At 44.9% G+C, this 22,582-nt stretch overlaps 1 long non-coding RNA gene across 1 annotated transcript in view; it reads right to left on the bottom strand.

Moving 5' to 3' along the window:
- The window catches only part of LOC140914662 (uncharacterized), a 59,664-nt gene that overhangs the window by 14,149 nt on the left and 22,933 nt on the right, over nt 1-22,582 (bottom strand). Inside the window, exon 3 of the long non-coding RNA XR_012159934.1 lies at nt 11,362-11,763. This is a non-coding gene — a long non-coding RNA (uncharacterized LOC140914662). The remainder of the gene's footprint in view (nt 1-11,361; nt 11,764-22,582) is intronic.

The raw sequence follows: 22,582 nt of genomic DNA, 5'->3' as shown, positions 1-22,582 counted from the left end.
TATCTGCACTTGGGTGCCACCTACTGGTCAGCGATAGATGTTGCATAGATCATTTTCCCCCATGTTTCAGAGTAACAGCCGTGTTAGTCTGTATCCGCAAAAAGAAAAGGAGTACTTGTGGCACCTTAGAGACTAACAAATTTATCTGAGCATAAGCTTTCGTGAGCTACAGCTCACTTCTCAAGAAAGCTTATACTCAAATAAATTGATTAGTCTCTAAGGTGCCACAAGTACTCCTTTTCTTTTTCCCCCATGTGTGCATTATAGTATTGGAGCATGTGTGTATCTATTTATTTGTTACCAGACATCAGCCGTAGATACAGGGTGGAGGCTTTTGATGGTTACTATGTGATGTAGGACTGTAACAGGGTCCACAACCCACCCCTCTTCCTGGGGCCTGCTTGCTGCCCCCAATAAGGCTTAGAGAGGCTTCAGGGTTGTGCAGCACCCATGTCTTTATTTACCTACAGTTATCCCACCACCAGTGTCTATCTATATACAAGCCTTGCAGGATTAGTCACCTCCTTTACAGGCAGAGTCAGCCTTCAGCTAGAAGGCCTCCAGTTCCCTGCCCTGCCTTCTGGCTCCCTCCCAGCCTTTATAGCTCTTGGCTTGTCAGGCCAGCAGGTGTTGCCAGTCCTCAAACCAGCATCAGGCCTTTTCCATCAGCCCCAATCTGTTTCCCCTGATTGGAGCTGACTGGACAGGGACTAATTAGGTGCTTTTGCACCAGCACTCTGCTACAAGGACAAAGTAGGCTTTTCCATTCTATATCATTCTGCCTCATGCTTGGTCACATTCTGTCTGTGTTGGTTCATTTCCTAGTACACATTGGGGTGCCAGGTGTGCTGCTTAGACTATCAGGGCTGGGGCAGATGAGGATTGGACCTTGGCAGGAAGGATTATTGCTCTTAGCCCTGGGAGAGCATGACACCTGTCAGACTCCTCACTAGTTTAGAAGGACAGCATTTTACACACACACACCGATTGCAGCCTCAAACACCAGCCTCCTTGCTTCACTGTTTAATCATCCATAAGAACAGACATACTGGGTCAGACCAATGGTCCATCTAGTCCAGGATCCTGTCTTCTGAGAGCAGCTATGCCAGGTGCTTTAGAGGGAATGAACAGAATAGGGGAATCACCAAGTAATCCATCTTCTGTCATCCAGTCTCAGCTTCTGGCAGTCAGAGTCTAAGGACACTCAGAGCATGGGGTTGCATCCCTGACCATCTAGGCTACTAGCCATTGATGAACTTATCTAGTTCTTTTTTGAACCCCAGGATAGTCTTGGCCTTTATAACACTGGATCACCCTTGTCTACATGTTTGTTGACCCCCCTCAAAGAATTCTAATAGATTGGTGAGGCATGATTTCCCTTTACAAAAGCCGTGTTGATTTTGCCAACAAATCGTGTTCATCTATGTGTCTCATAATTCTGTTTCATAGTTTCAAGCAGTTTGCCTGGTACTGAAGTTAGGCTTACCAGCCTGTCATTGCTAGGATCGCCTCTGGAACATTTAAAAACTGGCATCACATTAGCTATCCTCCAGTCATCTGGCAAAGAAGCTCATTTAAATGACATACCACAGTTAGTAGTTCCACAATTTCATGTCTGAGTTCCTTCAGAACTCTTGGGTGAATACCATCTGGTCCTGGAGACTTATTACGGTTTAATTTATCAGTTTGTTCCACAACCTGCTCTGTTGACACCTCCTCAATCCAGAACAGTTCCTCAGATTTGTCACCTAAAAAGAATGGCTCAGGTGTGGGAACCTTCCTCACATCCTCTGCAGTGAAGGATGCAAAGAATTCATTTAGCTTCTCAGCAATGCCCTTATCTTCCTCAAGTGCTCCTTTAGCACCTCAGTCATCCGATGGCCCCACTGATTGTTTAGCAGGCTTCCTGCTTCTGATGTACAGTAAAACCCCACTTATCCAGTCTAATCAGGACAGGGACCAGATCAGATCATCAAAACTCCAGATAAACTGGAGAATGGGAAAATGGAATGCTGCAGTGCCATCTAGTGGCCACAGGAGATATCGCCCGCTCCTGGCCCTGGAGTCCTGGTTGTTCGGTAAAAGTGGAGAGACGGTTAAGGGAGGGTTGAATAAACGGGGTTCTACTGTACATAAAAAAAAAATACTGCTATTAGTTTTTGTGTCTTTTGCTAGCTGTTCTTCAAATTCTTTTTTGGCCTGCCTGATTATACTTTTACACTTGACTTGCCAGAATTTATGTTCCTTTCTGTTTTCCTCCATAGGATTATGTTTTTAATTTGTTTTTAAAAGATGCCTTTCTGCCTCTAACCCCTTCTTTTGCTTTGTTGTTTAGGCCTGATGGCACTTTTTTTTTTTTGGCCCTTACTGTGTTTTTTTAATTTGAGAGCATGCATTTAATTTGAGCCTCTATTATGGCATTTTTTAAAAGTTTCCATGCAGCTTGCAGGCATTTCACTTTTGTCACTGTACCTTTTAATTGCTGTTTAACTATCTTCCTCATTTTTGTGTAGCTCCCCTTTCTACAATTAAATGCTGCTGTGGGGGGCTTCTTTGGTGCCCACCCCCCCAAAAAAAAGTTAGATTTAATTATATTATGGTCACTATTACCAACCGGTTCACCTATATTCACCTCTTGGACTAGAATCCGTGCTCCTCTTAGGACTAAATCAAGAATTGCCTCTTCCCTTGTGGGTTCCAGGACTAGCTGCTCCAAGCAGCCGTCATTAATGGTGTCTAGAAACTTTATCTCTGCTTCCCCTCCTGAGGTGATGTGTTCCAAGACAGTATGGGGATAGATGAAATCCACCATTATTATTGAGTTTTCTATTTTTATAGCCTCTGTAATCTCCCTGAACATTTCACAGTTACAGCCACCATCTTGGTCAGTAGTGTATTCCTTCTGCTATATTCTTATTATTCAAGCATGGAATTTCTAGCCATAGAAATTCTATGGTACAGTTTCATTCATTTAAGATTTTTACTGTATTTGACTCTATCTGAAAGAAAGCATATAATGCCACTCCCCCACCAGGACAACCTAGGCAATGAGCTGGGTTTTAACACCATTGCTGCACCTGGTTTGGAAGAGCAAAACCCCTGTTCTACCCGAGCATCTTTCACAGTGCTATGTTAGTGTAACCTACTGGTCAATGGTGAGAGAGGCCCCAAGTCTGATACAGGTCACAGCTACAGAGCCAGGCTCTTTAGCTCAAGCTGTAGCGACTCTTGCTTTTCACTGTGGAGGCCCTCGGTTCAAGTCCTACTGTGCAAAATGGCAACTGTCACCCAAATGCTAAAGCTCAGAGAGGTCTTGAAGGCCCAGGCCTGTACTGGAGGCAGTGCAGAACCACACTTCCACAAAAGAAGCTCTGAGTAGGGTTGTCCTTAAGGCTCAATAGTTCCAAGTCACATGGGGGAAAGTGTATAAATTGCAGCATTCCTTAAACCCTGCTTTCTCTTCCCTGACTCAGAGGGGCCTGGGGGAGAATGGCCCCTGTGTACTCTGAAAGCAGGGACTGGGTTGTGGATGGAAAGCTCCTTGTTTCTGCCCTCCCCCACAAAAAAACCCCACCTGAACAAGAGCCAGGTAGTACTGTTCCTCACACACGCCCCTGTCTTGAAGGCATATACCTTTAAGACACTCAAGTAGGATAATAGGTACAGAAAGAGAGAAATATGGCCATATTGCAACACACACACACACACACACACACAGAGTAAAGTTATAGAAATGCTCCACAAATATAGAGTGAAGGCATTTTATAACTAACTGCAGTAACTGCAAACAGCAGATCCCGGCAGCGCTAGAATGGGAGAGGATGGGTATTTTCTTATACGGGGAATACACAGAAGGATGTGAGACATTGGAGAAGGAGGTGATGCATTACATCTAGTGCAGGATGGAAACCAAGTGAAGCTAAAACTGGGTTGGCCAGCCGACTGCCCTGGTTAGGCTCAAGGGTATCAGCCCCAGACTAATAAGTGCAGCAGGTTGAGATTTTTTGAACAGAAAATATTTCTATTGAAAAAGCAATTTTGTCCAAAAAAAGTGTTTCACAAAGACAGCTTGATTTCAGCTAAATTTTTTCCCAGTGGAAAAACCTGAAACTGGGGTTGGGGGAGGGGCACACGACACAACAAAAACAGCAAAAAACGTCTGTTTTGTTCCATTTTTAATTGCAGTGGGTGGGTTTCTTTGGGTTTTGAAAACTCATTACATTTTGGTCAGCTTCCCCCTTTCCTCCTTCTGCTCCTCCCACCCCATTTTTCCAGTGGGGAGGAAAGAGGGGACATAAGGGGAAAATCTGCCACATACTCCAAGGTGTGTTGAGGGTTACAAAAAAAAGGGAAGGTAGTGTCACCTCCCCTAAAGGTGATAGCTCAGAAAGGAGACACTTGGGGCCAGGTGGCTCCTCCCCAGGAAGAACTAAGAAGGAAAGTGATGCATCATTCCCCTGGCATCAACATTGCTATCTTGGGAGTGCCTCTGCTTGAAGGACTGGGAGCAAAGTAGGGAATGGTGCTGCAGATCTGTAAAGCCTTTTTCACATGCAGCTCCTGCAACGCCCCTCTGTGATGGACTGCAGCACTCCTTCCTTCTGCATGGAAGGGGGGAACTTTGTGCACATACACAAAGCCCTCCTCACATAGACCTCCAGGAGACAACCCAGTCCATTGCTCTGTTTCAGTCCATCTCTGTGCTTTAAGGCATTTCATCATCTGGAGTACAGCGCAATTCGTCTCACACGTTGTCAGGCAAAATCACAAGGCCTTTCACTTTATTTATTTAAGTATTTATTTATTTGTACTCCTACTACGTTATTTGTGAGCTTGCCCCAGTAAGGACTAAGTGAATCTCAGTATTTGGCCCTTCCACAACAGGGCGTGTGCACAGCTAGGGTGAAATAGCGACCGCATTGAAGTCAGTAGGGGTTCCGTCGTCAATTTTGGTGGGGCCAGGATTTCACTCTTGGACTTCTCGGTAAAAGAAAGAAAGAAAAAAAAGGAGCCCTCCCCTCACCCCCATATATACCCCCTCTCTTTCTGACACTGGCAGTTTCAAAGACTAATGTGTGCTTTGCATGAAAGTGGAGGAAGCAGAACTTCTCCTTTTCCTGTGATAGCAAAATTTGACATGCAACAACCTTGTCTATTTCAGGTTTTATGATGTCAAAGATGACTCATGAGATAGACTCTGGTGTTACTGATTAATCTTACTTGTGCACATGTCATTATTTCTCCCTTACGACTTGCCAAGAGCATTTTATTTTTGCTACACTAGGAACAAAATCTTCAGCAGGTCTCATGAGCATTACAAATTGCAAACTCTGTCTCTTTGGCCCCCTGCATTAATTTTCTTCAAATGACACCAAGGGGCCAATATGTTAAGTTTACACTATTGCTTTGACAAAATTTTAGCTTTTATTTATAACCATTTGTGTAAAAAGCAGCAATCTGGGCTTAAATAGACCTGTTGTGGAGGGAATTGCTCTGCCATGCTTGCTCCAAAATTGCTTTCGCTTTCTATACTTGCTGAGGTTTGTGTTTTTGCTGCTGTGTGAATTGTGTCTGTGATGCCTACCTTTTTTCTTACATGTTGGGTTAGGGGGCGGCAGACTATAATGCTATATTTATGCTGATGCCGTTCTCTTTTCCCCCCATCCAAGAGAATTTCTTTACAGACACAATTAGTTATTGATCCTATTTGTGACCAGGCTTGCTTCACTTATGCGTTACTCCAATCTTTTACTGGTGCAAATGGCATAAAATTGGAGTAACAGTGGTGAATCAGGCCCATAGTTTAAACAAAGTCTGCAATATTCAAGTGGTACATAAATATCTCCATTGTGTCACATGGGCCCAGTCTCTTGTCATCATAAGAGAATGTACATCATGGGTTTGGGTCTTATAGTCACATACAAGCCTTAACTGTATTTAGGGGACCACTGAGACAAGGTGTGGAATGCTCAGAGCCAGGACATTATCTGGACATGAGAAAATAAAGGGAGAAGCAGCATGTTATACCAAGTTAATCAAAATTAGAGAAGGCAAAGCCCTATTTGCTCATTTTATACTGATCATCTTGGATGATGGATAAGATTACTCCCTAGAGCAGTGGTTCTCAACCTGCGGCTCACAGGCCGCTTGCGGCCCAATCAGCGCAGAGCTGCGGCCCATGTGACATCCTCAGGGCCATATAGTATTGGATGTGGCCCACATAACACATTGTGGGCCACATATGAAGCCCACAGTGGTAAATAGGTCGAGAACCACTGCCCTAGAATGTATTCTCCAATGCTTGGGTCTCGTATAATTGTACACGACCCAACAAAGGAGAGTCTGCATTTCCCTTGGCCGATAACAATATATAATTCTTGTGGTCAAGAAGTTTCTTGACCTTCAGTCTAAATTTTTTGTTTTACTTAATGTTGTCCTCATAGTCCTGGTAAAGAACTGGGGTCACCACAACATTTCTCCTCAAATATGTTGCTAGATAAGTCAGTACACCATCCCCTTCCCTATCTTTGCCTGTGAATTCAGGGGACCCTCGGGTCACCCGGAAATCTAATGTGTGATTCCAAGTGTATGCACAGGATTACTCTGGCCAAGCAAAGAAAAAAATCCTGAAGAAGTTGTGCATGGATCTCTTATAGACTAAGTGTATGTGCATTAAAAAATCCTGGCAGCAGTGAGGTGCTGTGCTATAAGCAGTCATTGGGGATGGGAGAGACATGTGCCAGACAACTGAAGGAAATGTTAGAGATATATTTTAAATATACCATTGATTTTCCTACCAATGGGATAGAACATGGAATCCCCACAATCTGCCTCTGAGGAAAGCACAACAGCCCCTTCTGCACATCCTGTTCTAATAGAATAGACAGTGGCTCTGACCTGTTACCAAGTTAACGCTACACCTCTGGGTTGGTCATTGGTATCAGGGACAGAACGCTGGACCTCTGCATCTTAGATGCACATCCCTCTGCTAGTTGAGGTAGGACACCCAGCTCTGTATCAGGATCCTCTATGTGGCCCAGCCACCAGCAGCAGGGGAAAAGCACCACACAGTGGTGATCGGAGTATCTCTGAATTGTGTAACCTATGTTTGTATAGTCCCAGATAGTCTCTTGCTTCCTTTTAAAGAGCATAGCTAAATGGAGCAGACTAATTTATCTGCATGAGGAATTGTAAGGGTATATTTTTTAATGTCTTCATAGGCTTTTCTATGGCACTCATTACTGTAGGATCCAAGGAGCTCATAAAAATTAATAATGTGCCCCAAACATCCCTGTGGAATGGGAAAGAGCATTATACCAGTACTTCGGGGAAACTGGGGCATCAAAGAACTCACCCAAGGTCATTCAGTGAAGCACAGACCTGAACAGAACACAGATTTCCTGAGTTTGTCTAGAGTGCTTGACCCACAAGACCATCCTGCCTGTATCTTTATATAGAAGCTTATATTTAATCGCCTACACTAGCCTTAGCTCCATTTTTGAGCTAAGAAGGGCGCTTAGGGCAATCCATATTCCCTTTGGGCCACAACTCTGCTCCCACCGAAACAAAACTAATGGCCATAATTTAATCCCATTACTCCAGGCTATAAGCCTTGGACTACTCCCTGAGAGCCTGCTCAGTCCCTGGATTTGCAGTTGTTGGTTATTTGGAAATCCCATGCACACAGTTATGAATACATGCAGAAAAAGGAGTGGACTGAGGCCCTGATGATCTTACACTGTAGATGGTAGCACCACCGTGCTCTTAAACTCTTTTGGAGAAATGTCTGTGTTGTTCCAACTTACTGCGGTCCCCCAGAACTCTCCCTACCATGTAGCAAAGATGGACTGTGAATGACTCCATGGTGCCCCCTCTGGCCCATCCAGGCATCAGTCACCCAGCAGCTGGTTTCTGACGGCAAGTCATCATCTCTTGTGAAGTCTGAGGTACAGTGCTTTAGCCATCAGCCAAGAGATCCTTCAGTCCTACCCCTTCCAGGGTGCGATGGTCCAAAAGACACCAGGAACAGAACACCACAACTCACATGGTTGTCTGCTTAACCTTCAGTGGGACCTTGCCCTTCTGTTCAGGGCTTGTCTCTACGTAGTCCATATTTCAGCCAGTCCCACAGGGTCTGGTTGTCCCTTCTAGCAGGAGACTCGTCTGACTGACAAGCCGGCTCTGTCTCTGAGCTGCAGACAGGCTTCTCTCACATCAGGAGAAGCAGTGCTCCGCTTTCCTTCCTGGGATTCCCTGCACTGGGCTAGGTCTCCTTTAAACTTCCATCTCCATGTCTGTGACTGGTAGCAGGGCAGGGACAGCTGGGGCCACAGGCTCTCATTAACCCTCCAGTTGCCAATGTGAGATCTGTCCACCCTATCACATAGACATGCTCCAAGCCACTTCAACTCCTTCTCCCTGTAGTCCAGACCAGTCACACCAGAATGGAAAACCCATCTTCTCTATCCATAATTAGGTGGCTCCTAGAATTTGAGAAACTTTTACCAGCCTCTGAAGTGTTATCTCCACTTAGCTACGCACTCTTTGTATATGGACCAGTTTCTAAACAAATTTAGGGCCTAGTCTTGCTCCAGTGAAGTCCATGGAAGGTTTCTCATGGACTTCAATGAGAGCAGGCCAAGCCCAACATGACTGATTCACAGGAATACCATTAAAGCCAAGTGATGCTTTGTCAGGCTGAACTTGAAATCAAGGGATCTATTATCACATGGGATTCACTCTGAAGAGAAAGTTTAGTCTAAGGGACCAATTTTGCTCCTATCTAGATGTGTAAATTTAAACTAATTTCAGTGACTACACTGGAGTTACTTCAGATTTTCACTGACGTAACTGGGAGCAGAGTGAGGCCCAAGGTTTATTGAAACTGAGTACTGAACCCTTTAATTAAAACCAGCTCATGAAGCCATGAATCAGAATAGGCTTTCCCATTTGTACTTGATTAGTTAATTATGAATGTATCAAAGTCCAAGAAGTCACATAAATTGGGATAATTTACATGAGAAATAACCCTAACTAATTAGTTCTAATTGATAGTCATTTTTCCTGGATAACTAAAGCCTCTCTGTTATAGAGCAAGCCAGAAATTCTAGGCCGCTTTGGTAAACTGCCTATAGGTTCTTATCAATTATATCTCACAGAACAGCCCACAACTTCCCATATGTAAATTCACAGCCCTTCAAACAGGCTCAAAACTAGGGCTGGTAGGGAAATGTTTAAAAAAAATAATATTTTTTTTTCTTCAATATTTGGAGGGGTTGCAACAAAACCCGCAAAAATGTAATATGAAAATGGAAACAAGATGTTGAAATTTCCTCAGAAAGGCCATTTTCTCATGGAGACATTTTGATAGAAATTTTGTAGGCAGTTCTATTCAAAATGCCAAAGCATTATGCATTTGATGAAAGTTTTAGGCCCATGTCTGACTTTTAACTATTATTTTGCACAGCACTATATGGCTTCTGTATTGTTGTAGCCATTTATTTTACTAGAATAAAGTATTTTTAGGTTTGAAAAACCTGGACTAGTGCTGTGCAATTTATTCTCAACATTTAAAATGCTCAACAGTGAAGAATTTTCACCTTTCCTTGCAGATTCTAAACTGGTCCCATCTTAGTGATTTTGTGTTGGGGGAAAATGTAACCTCTTTTTCCCTAATAGAATGGGGCCTCTTGATAAGTGTATTCTTTTTCTTGGCACAGACGTGTGACTATCTGCAAAAGGAAATTGTGGGAATATTCACCAAAAAAAATTGCAATTTTATCCCACCAGATGGCAAGAATCAATATGATGGGGGCTAATTTAACAATATGATGGGGGCTAATTTAGCTACAACTAATCAGGAAAAAGATTTTGGAGTCATTGTGGATAGCTCTCTGAAGACGCCCACGCAGTGTGCAGTGGCAGTCAAAAAAGCAAACAGGATGTTAGGAATCATTAAAAAAGGGATAGAGAATAAGATGAAGAATATCTTATTGCCCTTATATAAATCCATGGTACGCCCACATCTTGAATACTGCGTACAGATGTGGTCCCCTCATCTCAAACAAGATATACTGGCATTAGAAAAGGCATGATTAGGGGTTTGGAACGGGTCCCATATGAGGAGAGATTAAAGAGGCTAGGACTTTTCAGCTTGGAAAAGAGGAGACTAAGGGGGGGATATGATAGAGGTATATAAAATCATGAGTGGTGCGAAGAAAGTGAACAAGGAAAAGTTATTTACTTGTTCCCATAATATAAGAACTAGGGTCCACCAAATGAAATTAATGGGCAGCAGGTTTAAAACAAATAAAAGGAAGTTCTTCTTCACACAGCGCACAGTCAACCTGTGGAACTCCTTGCCTGAGGAGGTTGTGAAGGCTAGGACTATAACAGGGTTTAAAAGAGAACTAGATACATTCATGGAGGTTAAGTCCATTAATGGCTATTAGCCAGGATGGGTAAGGAATGGTGTCCCTAGCCTCTGTTTGTCAGAAGGTGGAGCTGGATGGCAGGAGAGAGATCACTTGATCATTACCTGTTAGGTTCACTCCCTCTGGGGCACCTGGCATTAGCCACTGTCAGTGGACAGGACACCGGGCTGGATGGACCTTTGGTCTGACCCAGTATGGCCGCTCTTATGTTCTTATTAGCATCTCTTGAGAAAAGTTCTGTTCCTAGCAAAGTCCACTCATCCTTTCATATAGATTTTTAAGACCATTTAAAGGACCATTATGTTTACGCTCCAAAGGATTCAATTATCGGTAAATGTCGATTTCACCATACACACAAGCCAACCAAAAAAAAAAAAGAGAGAGATTTCCACTGATAATTGAAGTTTACAGATAGGCAAAGAAAAAATGCTGGCTGAGAACTTAGAGTCAAAATCCAGAGACTTATACTTTTTAATTAGGCTTGTTACAAATGGACAAGCCAATGAATAGTAAAAACAAGTATGGTTTGTTAATGTAAGTATATTACCACATGTGAGGCTGACAATTTGCATTTAAAAAGCCATAAAGCTTTAACTTTGAAGCTCAATGTCTACTGTCATTAAATAATTGTCTGACACCCCCAACATAATTCCCCGCAACTGTGAACATTTACATTGATACAAATCTTTTTTTAAAAAAAATCAGTGTCCATCAAAATTATAAGAAACAGAAATAGAATTCTGCCAAACCAAGTCACCTTTCCAATACATTGAGGGCCAAGCAGTTTACTCTGTGGGTATGCTGGAGATCTTAGGGACCTAGCCAACCAATCCAAAATCGACAGAACTTTTCAGGGTAAGTCAGTTCACTCAGGCGGATTTAGAAGTTACAGAGAGAGAGCAATTTACAAAGCAAAATAGGCATTTACCTTGCAGAGAACCCTCAGCTCCGCTCCCTCAGCCTGGTCAAATCTTCACCAAAAACAGCCTGAATTTAGACCACGGCCTCTAGTGGAAGCTTACTGGAGGCATTAAACCTTATAGACCATCTGACATGTAGGGTCAGGTTCATCCCTGGTGCAACTGTCTTTATGTAGTTTCAGAGTGGTAGCCATGGTAGTCTGTATCTTGATGTGGGTGGCCTCAGCCCATAGATCAGCTTGGCTTATTGTGCCATGGAGGGGTTACTTCAGGGCACGATTAGGTCATCAGTGAAGTCAGCAGCCAGAACACTTACTGTGCCCCAGATCCTGTTTCATCCTTCACTGTCAGAGATCGATTAACACAGGGGCTTTAGGGGCTGCAGCCAGGGCCTAGGGCTAAGGGGGACCCTGCAAAAAAAAATACATAATTTTATACAATTCAGTGGTCACCAACCCATTGATCGCAATCGACTGGTCTATCCTGGAGCCTCTGCCAGTCAATTGGGATCTCCAGGCTGCTAAAATCTAATAGCCCCAGGCCCACAGGAGAGATAATCTGGCCCTGTTCACTGGGCTCAGAGCAGCAGAGGGAGCAGGAAAAAGTCCAGAGATGAGTGGGAGCAGGAGAGGAGCCACAGAAAGGACCGCATAGGGGCAAGGGGAGCAAGGAATCCAGGTTACACCAGAAAGAGAAGAGCTAGGAAAGTGGCCATAGAGAAATAAAGCGGAGGACAGTCACCTCTTATTTATAAAGCTGCTATATCAGGCCCATCCTATAATCTGAGATTGTCTGTCTGGTTGCTTTCTGGTGACCTGACCTTCCTACCTCATGCATCTCAGGTCATCAAAGCAAAATAATGCTGCCACGATCAACTTCCAGACTCATGATTCAACCATGCACCACCCCGCAACCTCAGCCAAAACATCAGGTTCAGATAAGGGTCAGGCTGTGGTTTCAAGTCCAAACCAGGGCTGAAGTTTAGTTCTGATTCAACAGCACTGAAATATAACAAGCCATGCTTGCAAGACTGCAGCCACATCTGCACCACAATCAGAAAACAGGCCCCTTCTTGATTTGGATCCAACCAAAACCAAAATGTAAAAGGGTGTGGCACTGAGGGTCTGATTTTAACTCCTGTTTAATGAAAATAAAAATAAGTTTGTGTCTTTACTCTGAACATAAGAGTGGGCATACTGGGTGAGACCAAAGGTCCACCTAGCCCAGTATCCGGTCCTCCAACAGTGGCCAATGCCAGGTGCCCCAGAGGGAATGTACAGAACAGGTAATCATCAAGTGATCCATCCCTTGTTGCCCATTCCCAGCTTCTGGCAAACAGAGACTAGGGACACCATCCCTGCCCGTCCTAGCTAATAGCCATTGATGGACCTATCCTTCATGAATTTATCTAGTTCTTTTTAGAACCCTGCTATAGTCTTGGCCTTCGCAACATCCTCCAGCACAGAGTTCCACAGGTTCACTGTGTGTTGTGTGAAGAAATACTTCCTTCTCTTTTAAACCTGCTGCCTATTAATTTCATTTGCTGACCCCTAGTTCTTGTGTTATGAGAAGGAATAAATAACACTTCCTGATTTACTTTCTCTACACCAGTCATGATTTTATAGACCTCTATCAGATCATACTCTGGTTCACAAAAACCCCAATTTAAAAAAAAATAAATAAAAATCCACTCCCAAACTGCAGAAGTTCAGCTGAGGGCCTCTGTTTTTGCAGCTCTGGCACTTCTGCTAAGACGTCTCCTACTTTGTGACATTTTAATTATTCAGAGCACCAGGGCTCTGCAAGTGGAACATGCTGTGTATTCTCCATTCACTCATTCATTAGTTTTAATTAAACCCTTTAATTTTATTTATGCTGTCACGGACTGATTAACAATTTGCCAGCACGAACCAGGAAGTCTTAAACAGCACCTTGAGAAATCTTCCTTGCTCTAAACAGAGAGGGATGTGCTGTAATAACCGCAGATATGCAGGAATACAGCTCAAAATGCTGAAGGAACCGCACCAGCAGCTTCCCCAATGCAATTTTCTTTTAACAACACATGTTTCAAAAGCCTTAGATGAGAGTCAGGCATGATGAGGCATCCCAGGGACGCAACAGAATTAAACTGCAGACAGACACCGGGAAAGTTCTTTCATGAGAAGGAGAATATGACTGAGTGGGAACAGTCTGATGCATAAGGGACAGCAGGGAAAGTCCCATGTTAGCCAAGGTACCTTGGGACATTTCCAGTCTTGCCAAAAGGACTGGGCACTGTCTATAGCACATTAGGGGCTAAGTCAGATAGGAGTCTCAGTGACTCTGAACAGTAATTTAGACATTAGATCTTTCTTCCTAATTTCTTGTAATACCTTCCAGATTTCTGTGCAAGTTTGCACAATTTACACTTTAGTCATAGTGTCTCTCCAGGTTTTTATCAGGCCCCAGTACAGCAGTTTCAGAACAGTTAGGCTCCTCACTCTGGCCACAGCTTTCCCACTCAGCTCACTCCGATACACCCCTTGTGGCACACAGGGAGCCCCCTTCCCCCAGGGAACCTCCAACTCACTTCTTAAGCTATTTTATGGCCCTTTTGCGCCTCCCAGGAATAGCCTATTTACAGCAATGGCACACTAGTTTCATGTGTGTGATTGGGGGAAAGAAGAAGTTGTTAAATCACTGACCTGTCACCTCTTTGACCCTAGGTTCTACTCAGACAGAGGTCACAAAGAAAATCAGTTTAAGGTGTCAGTCAGTCGTGAACTAAGACATCCCAAGTCTATTGTTCAGCAGAGCTTTCAGAATCTGCTCACAGAAGAACTCAGCGGCGAGCTATTTACAGGGAGTGAATTACCTCCAGTCCCACTCAAAAAGATCTCCCAGGAGAGGACAGCTGGGACAAAGCAGAGCAGCTCAGACTGAATCTTCCTGTCTCATCATTAAGGTTCAGTTTCTGTCCATCCAGGTGCAGTTTGAAACACAAATGAGGCCTCCAAAACATGCTCCAGTAAAAACAAAGGCTTTAAAGAGAAAATAGTGTTTCCTTCTCTTCCAAGACAGGACCATTTAAAACTGGAATCTATTTCAGTGGCTTTTGATTTCTTTTGGACAATCGCAGCCTCTGGTGTTAAAGCAGACAGGTGGCAGATATCCAGCTAACAGAGCCAGGCCTATCTTTTTGGAAGTGAGAAGCTTTGGGTATGTCTACTCTGCAATTAAAAACTCACAGCTGGCACATGCCAGCTGATTCATGGCTCGGGCTAAGATTTAATTGCAGCATCGATGTTCTGGCTCAGACTGAAGCCTCGGCTCTAAGATCCTGTGAAATGGGAAGGTCCCGAATCCCAGAGGTCAGGTTGCAGCCTGAGCCCAAATATCTACACTGCGATGAAACAGCCCCCAAGCTTGAGTCAGCTGGCATGGGCCAGCCGCAGGTTTTTAACTGCAGTGTAAACATACGCATTGATTCCTTGATTTACATTGTTCCTTTCCTAGCAAGCGGGAATTCATGTTATATAGACTGGAACTTCTGGGCTTTACACTATGCGGTTGATCTAAGTCAGACTCACATGTGGTCCCCTGGTTCTGTGGGTATCAAACCACAAGCAACATTTTACTTTACTTTTTCATTGCTGAGCATTAAACCAAATATGAGGCCCAACCTTGCAAGCCACTGTGAGCCCCCAAGCAGCTCTCAGGAGGCACTCGGCACCTGGTAGGATAGAAAAGCACATGGCAAAATGGAGTCAACTTCCTCCCTTCTGTACAGAATGGTCCATTTCCAAAGCAATGGAAAGAAATGTAACAAACTATCTTGATTGTGACTAATCTTCTGAGACAGGAGTTTCAGTTTCCTGGATTTGTGAGCTGTTTTCCATTATCACATTCTGTAGAATCTTAATGTAAAATCTCGAAATTAAAATTAATAATTAGAGGTTGTACACACCAAAGAGGCTGAAGGATTTTAGGATGGTATAAGGATTAAGGCTCCAATTCAGAAAGTCATCCCTCTTCAAGACAATGCTTAAGCAGGTGTTGAGCTTTGAAATCAGTAGGACCTAAGCATGTAGCTTCAAGAACATGCTTAAGTACTTTCCTGCTTATAAGTTACATGCTCAATTGCTTTCCTGAATTGTACTCATCGGAAGGAGCAACAGGATGAAAATGAGTGGGATGCTTAAGTAATTTACTTTAAAAAAAAACAAAAAAACTATGAAGCCAAGTGGTGGAAGATTAAACAACCTTTTTGTGCTTCCATCCCCATGTCCAGAAAATCCCTAAGGTTTGTGAGGAGGGGAGACGTTGGCTGACGGGTAGGTGGTACTCCTGCCGCCTCTCCTCACCCAGTTCAGCTGGTTCCTTCTCTTGCTGCTGGACTGAGGGCAGGTCTACAGTAGAAGCAATACAGGTCTACAGTAGGCTGCACTGTTGCAGCTGCACCACTGTACCGCGTCTGGTGAAGACGCTCTATGCCCACAGGAGAGCACTCTTCCATCAGCTGAAGCTATGTTGGCAGGAGAGCATGTTGGGCGGTGTGGCCAGCGCTTAGGTCATGGAATCTTGCCTCACTCAATGGGCTGTCTTTCACATCCATGAGTGACCTAAATTAGATCGACTTAAGTGGTAGTATAGACCTGCCCTGAGATGCCTGATTTTCTGCCCTGAGATGCCTGAGATGCCCTGAGATTTCCATGCCTGAGATGCTTTGTTTCTCTAGTTTCCAAGTAGCACACTTTGAGTAACAGACAACTGTATATGCAAGGATCATTTGAATGCAGCCACTCTGGAGGGGAACAAAGTAACTCACTGCAACACTACGGCTTAAGTAAAAAATTATCCTATTTCAAATTTGAAGTGCAGAAAGAATTTAGGTGGGCACAGTTTCTTGTAGCTGGAATTTGACAATGCCTGTTCTCGCCTCTCTGGTCATCAGTTTGAACTCTACTGCCCTGCCCCCAGGTGTCCAACCATGAACCCCACCCCTTAAATTCCTTGGGAATTTTGAAAGTCCCCTTCCTGTTTGCTCAGTGATGCATGCAATGGTCTTAGGGCATCTTTCCAGGTGGCCATGCCTGCTCCACGCACCAGGCGATCCCTCGGTTGGAGCAATGCCAAGCTGCTGGACCTCATCAGCATTTGGGGAAAGGCAGCTGTCCAGTTCCAGCTGACCTCCAGCCATAGGAATTATGATACCTATGGGCAGATTTCATGATGCATGACAGAATGGGGCCATGACCAGGACACACTGCAGTGCAGGGTCAAAGTGAAGGATCTGCGGAATGCCTACCACAAGTTTGCGGGAGGCAAACTGTCAGTCTGGTGCTGCGCCCATGGGCTGCCGGTTCTACGAAGAGCTGGACGTGATACTCGGTGGTGACCCCATCTCCACTGCGAAGGCCACTGTGGATACTTCTGTGGCTTATGTGCCAGTCGAGAGTGGACCAAGCCAGGAGGAGGAAATCTTGGATGAGGATGTAGAGGGGGACCCAGAGGCAGAGGATGACTCGGAGGTCAGAGATGCATACAGCCAGGAGCTCTTCTTTACCCCTTTATCCAGTCACAGCGGTCAGAACTTGGCAAAGCACATACAGGAGAGGAGGCCCCTGGTAAGTGGCTTTAATTTTGGGAATCACTGAAGCGAGTTGTTGGGGACAGGAGGGTTGCAGGAAGCAGGCTTGTGTCTGTATGATGCGCGTACCACCACATACCTAGTCTGAGCGGCGGAAGAGGGTGTTGATTGACTCTCTCACTTCACGGGAATCTGCCTCAGAGATCTCCACAAAACTCTCATGGAGATACTGGACAATCCGCTGCCGCAGGTTCAGTAATGATTGTAAGGCCCCGCACTAGCTATTAGCACTGCAAACCGAGCAGCTGCGTGCCTGCCCTCCTCTGCAGCCGCTATCGCAAAACCCTTCCCATGTGCCCCCCAGACACCACCAACACACTCTTATCAACCTCCTAGCTCCAGTCTGTACCCACTGCATTCCACTCCTGCCCCATCACAGTCCAGCGCTGTGGACTCCCAGTACCCACTGCACTCAACACCCGTCCCTCTGCAGTTTAGTCCTGCTGAAGTACAGTATCCACTGCACTGTACTCCAAAGGACAAGGTTGCATATGCTACCTGGACATACACAAACCTTTAACTGTCCCGGGACCCCACTTCCTCCTGGGACCCTCCATTCCCCCATCCCCCACAGTGCTAATGTGGTTTTTTGTTTGTCTCTCTCCTCTGGTGGTTGTTTTTTAATAAAAGAATTGTTTTGGTTTGAAAGCAATCTTTATTTTATTAATTGAAAGCAAACAGAGCCCTGCAAAGCAACAGGCAATTTTCTTAAACCTTCATAGTACATCGTCTGCAAATCACAATCACCTCCTAGCATAACAAGCTCTGCACTCCCGAGCATAGCAACAAATATTAGTTTCAGCTTCAAATTGCTGCCTCAAGGATCCCTGATCCTTATAGCCCCGCACTGTGCCCCTTTAATAGCCCTGGTCTCTGGCTGTTCTAGTCCAGCCTCCAGGTGCTGAGCCTCAGCAGTCCAGCTCTGAGTGAAGCTTTCACCCTTCCCTTCACAAATATTATGACGCGTACAGCATGCGGCTATAAGCATAGGAATATTGTCATCGGCCAGGTCCAGCCTTCCATATAGGCAGCACCAGTGGGCCTTAAAACAGCCAAAAGCACACTCAACAGTCATTCTGCACTTGCTCAGCCTGTTGTTGAACCACTCCTTGCTACTGTCAAGGATCCCCGTGTATGGCTTCATAAGCCACGGCATTAAGGAATTGGCAGGGTCTCCCAGGATCACAATGGGCATTTTGACTTCCCCTACAGTAATCTTCTGGTCTGGGAAGAAAGTCCCTGCTTGCAGCTTCCTGAATAGGCCAGTGTTCCAAAAGATGTGTGTGTCATGCACCTTTCTGGACCAGTCTGCGTTAGTGTCCATGAAACACCCACAGTGATCCACAAGCGCCTGGAGAACCATAAAGAAATACCCCTTCTGATTAATGTACTTGTTGGCTAGGTAGTCTGGTGTCAGAATTGGAACATGTGTGCCATCTATTGCCCCTCCGCAGTTAGGGAAACCCATTCGTGCAAAGCCATCCACAATGTCACACACATTGCCAGAATCACGGTCTTTCGGAGCCGGATATGATTAATAACCTTGGATGCTTCCATCAACACGAGTCCAAAGGTCGACTTTCCCACTCTGAACAGGTCAGCGACCAATCAGTAGCAGTCTGGAGTAGCCAGCTTCAACAGTGCAATCGCCACACGCTTCCCCAATGACAGGGCAGCTCTCATTCTCGTGTCCTTGTGCCACAGAGCTGAGGCGAGCTCATCACACAGTCCCATGAATGTGGCTTTCCTCATCTGAAAGTTCTGCAGCCACTGCTCGTCATCTCAGACATGCATGATGATGTGATCCCACTACTCAGTGTTTGTTTCCCAAGCCCAAAAGCAGCATTCCACTGTGGACAGCACCTACTCCTCTTACCTTTGTAATTTAAGGAATAACTCCACTGCCACTTGTGACGTGTTAGTGAGAGTGAGCAGCATATTGGTCAACAGTGCGGGATCCATTCCTGCAGACCTAAGAGGCAGAGCGCTCAGTATACAAACTGTTGAAAGATGGCACCAAATGCAGACAGAAGCACAGGGATTGCTGGGATGCGAAGCAATGCATCACAGGGCATTGGGACAGGACCCAGGATGCCCTGAAACGCCCTCCGCCTTTCAACAACTTTTAGGGACAGAAGAGGAAGAGATGCTCTGTGGGATAGCTGCCCAGAGTGCACCGCTCCAAATACCAATGCAAATGCCGCAAGCGTGAACATGCTATTGCACAGGCAGCTGACAGTGTGAACACACAACAGCAGCTTCCCTTCAGAGCTCTCTGAGCGGTGATGTAACTGCCGGCGATGTAACTCTACCAGTGTAGACATACCCTCACTTGCATGCAGGATTCAATTCAAATGTGGAACTTTCCAGAAAATCTGGGATACTTAAAGCTCAGTACACAGTAACATGGCCAGAAGCTCATTCACTGGACTATGATTCAAGACACTGGACTCTATTCCTGGTTCTGCCACTGGCCTGCCAAGTGACCCTGAGTAAGTCACTGCACCTCTGTGCCTCAGTTTCCCCATCTGAAATGTGGGGATAATGATGCTTCATAAAGAGTTTTGAGATCTACTGATGGAGTGTCATAAGCCCTGGGATGTTTTCTGTTAGCATTGTGACAGATTTAAGTTCATTCAGGATATTGTCATTCAATAAAAGTTAACCATAACTCAATAAGGTTTGTACCTTTGCGGTACATTGTATTAGAATGCAAATCTTTATGCATTATCCTGACATTGCATAGAACATCTTTAGCAGTAAGACAAGATTAATGCAACCTCAGGAATGCCAGAGGAACAATGTGTGTGAAGTGGATTTTGTAGGAAATACATTGCAGTGACGGGAACACAAGTTCTCCCCTCCCAAGCCAACCTTTTGAAGATTCTGTCCTGAAGGTATCATAAATATAAAGGGAAGGGTAAACCCCTTTAAAATCCCTCCTGGCCAGAGGAAAAATCCTCTCACCTGTAAAGGGTTAAGAAGCTAAAGATAACCTCGCTGGCACCTGACCAAAATGACCAATGAGGAGACAAGATACTTTCAAAAGCTGGGTGGAGGGGGAGAAACAAAGGGTCTCTATCTGTCTGTCTGCTGCTTTTGCTGGGGATAGAACAGGAATGGAGTCTTAGAACTTTAGTAAGTAATCTAGCTAGGTATGTGTTAGATTATGATTTCTTTAAATAGCTGAGAAAAGAACTGTGCTGAATAGAATGACTATTCCTGTCTGTGTGTCTTTTTTGTAACTTAAGGTTTTGCCTAGAGGGATTCTCTATGTTTTGAATCTAATTACCCTGTAAGGTATCTACCATCCTGATTTTACAGAGGGGATTTCTTTACTTCTATTAAAAGTCTTCTTGTAAGAGAACTGAATGCTTTTTCATTGTTCTCAGATCCAAGGGTTTGGGTCTGTGGTCACCCATGCAAATTGGTGAGGATTTTTACCAAACCTTTCCCAGAAAGTGGGGTGTAAGGGTTGGGAGGATTTTGGGGGGGAAAGACTGTAGCCAGACAGCCAGCCCCCCCCCCCCCTCAGACCAGCATTGCTGGAAACACAGGAGGAAGCCGGAACAGGGCACTTAACATATATTCCAGCACAGCCTTTGAAGCTGTGAAAAGCACAGGTGTGCTGCTACAATGTGCCTCTGGGAACATATACAACGATTAAGCTCACAGCAGGCAGAGGCCCTGTGACAGACATGGCTCTTAGCCCCTACTAAATAGCGTGATGCACACACACCAACATCCTAGGTGGAAAAATATTTACCCTGATAAAAGAAATGTCCAGTAGTCGAAACTTATTGTTTCTCTCTCTTCAAGTGTAAACTACTCTTGCGAAAGCTGGCGTCACCCCGACAGACCAGCCTCAATTTGGCATAAGAAAGGAGAAAGAGAATAAAGGAGTACAGAGATATAAGTAGGGGACCTACAGCACCATGATTTTTGAGTGCTTTTCACTATCTATCTGCTGGTCAGATAAGTGACAGCCTCCCAAGGCTTCTGCAGCTAAGAGGGTCCCTAAGCCTTGTCCCTTATTCGTCTTTCCGCGGAATTGAGTGACCGATCCTGGCTTGGCACCACTGGAATCGAGAGATGCAAGGAGGGTAAGAAGCACCCACACCTGATCTCCTATCTTTAGTGTACACATATTTTGAAATAAGAAAAGGAGTACTTGTGGCACCTTAGAGACTAACCAATTTATTTGAGCATGAGCTTTCGTGAGCTACAGCTCACTTCATCAGATGTTTACCGTGGAAACTGCAGCAGACTTTATATACACACAGAAATCATGAAACAATACCTCCTCCCACCCCACTGTCCTGCTGGTAATAGCTTATCTAAAGTGATCAACAGGTGGGCCATTTCCAGCACAAATCCAGGTTTTCTCACCCTCCACCCCCCCCCCCCACAAATTCACTCTCCTGCTGGTGCTAGCCCATCCAAAGTGACAACTCTTTACATAATCAAGTCGGGCTATTTCCTGCATAGATCAAGGTTTTCTCACATCCCCCCCACCCCCATACACACACAAACTCACTCTCCTGCTGGTAATAGCTCATCTAAACTGACCATTCTCCAGGTTTAAATCCAAGTTAAACCAGAACATCTGGGGGGGGGGGGGTAGGAAAAAACAAGAGGACACAGGCTACCTTGCATAATGACTTAGCCACTCCCAGTCTCTATTTAAGCCTAAATTAATAGTATCCAATTTGCAAATGAATTCCAATTCAGCAGTTTCTCGCTGGAGTCTGGATTTGAAGTTTTTTTGTTTTAAGATAGCGACCTTCATGTCTGTGATTGCGTGACCAGAGAGATTGAAGTGTTCTCCGACTGGTTTATGAATGTTATAATTCTTGACATCTGATTTGTGTCCATTTATTCTTTTACGTAGAGACTGTCCAGTTTGACCAATGTACATGGCAGAGGGGCATTGCTGGCACATGATGGCATAGATCACATTGGTGGATGTGCAGGTGAACGAGCCTCTGATAGTGTGGCTGATGTTATTAGGCCCTGTGATGGTGTCCCCTGAATAGATATGTGGGCACAATTGGCAACGGGCTTTGTTGCAAGGATAAGTTCCTGGGTTAGTGGTTCTGTTGTGTGGTATGTGGTTGTTGGTGAGTATTTGCTTCAGGTTGCGGGGCTGTCTGTAGGCAAGGACTGGCCTGTCTCCCAAGACTTGTGAGAGTGTTGGGTCATCCTTTAGACATCATAATCAAAAAGGCTGACAAAGGAGGTGCTGTTGTCATCATGAATAGGTCGGAATATGAACAAGAGGCTGCTCGGCAGCTCTCCAACACGAGTTTCTACAAGCCATTACCCTATGATCCCACTGAGAGTTACCAAAAGCAACTACAGCATTTGCTCAAGAAACTTCCTGAAAAAGCACAAGATCAAATCCGCACAGACACACCCCTGGAACCCCGACCTGGGATATTCTATCTACTACCCAAGATCCATAAACCTGGAAATCCTGGGCGCCCCATCATCTCAGGCATTGGCACCCTGACAGCAGGATTGTCTGGCTATGTAGACTCCCTCCTCAGGCCCTACGCTACCAGCACTCCCAGCTACCTTCGAGACACCACTGACTTCCT

Source organism: Lepidochelys kempii, chromosome 7 (assembly GCF_965140285.1).
Source record: "Lepidochelys kempii isolate rLepKem1 chromosome 7, rLepKem1.hap1, whole genome shotgun sequence".
Taxonomy (NCBI): Eukaryota; Metazoa; Chordata; order Testudines; family Cheloniidae; genus Lepidochelys; species Lepidochelys kempii.
This window is presented reverse-complemented; position numbering and strand designations above follow the sequence as displayed.